Source organism: Puntigrus tetrazona, chromosome 16 (genome assembly GCF_018831695.1).
Source record: "Puntigrus tetrazona isolate hp1 chromosome 16, ASM1883169v1, whole genome shotgun sequence".
NCBI lineage: Eukaryota > Metazoa > Chordata > Actinopteri > Cypriniformes > Cyprinidae > Puntigrus > Puntigrus tetrazona.
Window position 1 is genome coordinate 3952002 of NC_056714.1, and position 2316 is coordinate 3954317.

The window sequence follows — 2316 nt, forward strand, 5'->3', positions numbered from 1 at the left end:
CCATCCGCAGGCGACCAGACTCTGACTAGAATAAGTAGATCGAGGAACAGCTTTTCAGCAGAGCTGTCTCTACTACTGAATTCTGCCTCACTGATTACCAAACCACCCACCCTCATCCCACCCTCATTAATAAAAAAAGTACTGTTTACATTTAATAAATCACTGTATATATCTATTGTAAATGTATGTATGCATTCATTGTACATACTTTGTAAATTTGTTCATACATATCCTGTATATCCTGTTTGGTAGATAACCATCAGGTAAACTGTATATACATATGATTAGCAACTGTAAATTTCTTCAATAATAATACATATCTATCTGCAATTTAATTTATACATATCTCCTGTACATACTTATGTGCACTCTGTAATTTATATTTGTATCTATATCCTGCACTTGCTGCTTATCAGTATCTCTGGTTGGGACTCTAACTGCACTTCGTCACTTCTTGATCTGCAAGGTGGAATGACACAAAGTTGAATCTAATTCTAATCTAATCTAATATTTACTTTTTTCCCTGATTGCATTTCTCTCTCTTAGATCACTTTCTGCTTACTAATTTTTATATCTAAATTTTATTCTCATTTGTCCTTTCTATTTTACCATTATATTTGGAATGAATGGGCTAAAATATAGCCAGTGCATGTATTGGCTGTGTTGTTGAAATCACTCTGAGCTCCCTTTTGAGCAGGTACTCTTTTCTTTAAATTAACAAATTTTGATTCATCTTTATTACTATTTATTGATCACAAATATAACAGGCCAAGTATTTTCATTGTAGCTTTTTCTTGTTTGTTTTTTCTTATTCTCAACTGCTTTTTATTTGTTTCCCCTGCATCTGACTGCATTCTTAATCTACTAACTTTTGTAAGTCTAACTTTTTTAAACATTAGTTTTTCTGTTTTGAGTTTCTAAAATAACCTCTCTTTCTACTAGGGTCATTCTCTCCCACTTCCATTTTCTGGAATGTAGTTTTCTTCTATACTACTTCCTAATCCATCTTTTTTTGTATTATTTTTCTTATAAGCTTTTTATGCTCTAACAGGTTAGTTGCAGTACCTATCTGTTTTTCTCTACTTTGCCTTATAAATCAGTTTGTTTAACTGGTAGATCCTAACACCAGCCACAAGAGTAAAGCCTCTTGTTTTTTCTCTCTCCTGCTCTTAAACGTTCCTCTCGCATACATACCTCACTAACTTTTCATTGTTTCTAAACCTCTCTTTGAGCAGTTTTTATCACGGTTTTTGAAACCTCTTTTTTATTTTATCTAAATTTCTAATCACTTTTCTATTAAATTCAGAGCCTTCCTGAAAAATTATTTGTTTTACACATCTTGACTATCCTTATTTAGATATTTGTTCTGCAAGACTTGACTGCTGGCTGTTCTCAGTTGTCCATAAGTTAAATTATTATTAAGAATAACCTGCAGCCAGGCCTGGGGCTGGGGCGGCATGCGAGCACCTGGTGGGCGTGGTCTTGCCCCATGGGACCTGGCGCGCTAACCCTATGGGGCAACCTCCCGTGGGCCCACCACCTGCAGGAGGGGACCGTAAGGGGGCTGTAAGCGTTGTGCTTTGGAGCGCTGGCTGAAGCATGGGACCTCCAGCAACCCAACCCCTGGACAAAGAATCTGTTTTTAGGGACACAGAATGTCACCTCTCTGGGAAAGGAGCCCAAGTTGCTGCAGGAGGTGGAGAGATACTGACTAGGATAGTCAGGCTCACCTCAATGCGCTGCTTGGGCTCTGGAACCCATCTCCTTGAAAGGGGCTGGACTCTCCACTACTCTGGTGTTGCCTGCAGTGAGAGGTGGCAGGCTGGTGTGGGCTTGCTCATAGCCCCCAGCTTAGCCGCCATTTCTTGAGGTTCACCCGGGTGTGGCGAGAGGGTCGCCTCCCTGCGTCTCTGCATTGGGGATGTCTCTCATGGCTCATTTGTGCCTACGACCCTAATTGCATTGTAGAGTACCCAGCCTTCTTGGACTCTCTGGCAGAGCTTTGACCGAATCCCAAGTGAGGATGGAGACATTGAGTCAGAGTGGACAATGTTCTCTACCTCCATTGTCGACACAGCTGTCTGGAGCTGTGGCCATAAAGTCTCGGTGCCTGTCGTGGCAGCAACCCCCAAACCCAGTGGTGGTCACCAGAAGTAAGGGATGCCGTCAAGCTGAAGAAGGAGTCCTATTGAGCCTGGTTGGCTCATGGGACTTCTGAGGCAGCTGATAGTTGGCTGTGGGCCAAGCGGACTGCTGCCCGGTGGTTGTGGAGGCAAAAACCCGGTCTGGGAGGAGTTCGGTGAGACCATGGAGAAG

At 42.1% G+C, this 2316-nt stretch overlaps 1 pseudogene; it reads right to left on the reverse strand.

Moving 5' to 3' along the window:
• LOC122360346 overlaps positions 1–2066 on the reverse strand; it is a 9503-nt pseudogene extending 7437 nt beyond the window's left edge.
• Positions 2067–2316: the final 250 nt, after the last annotated feature.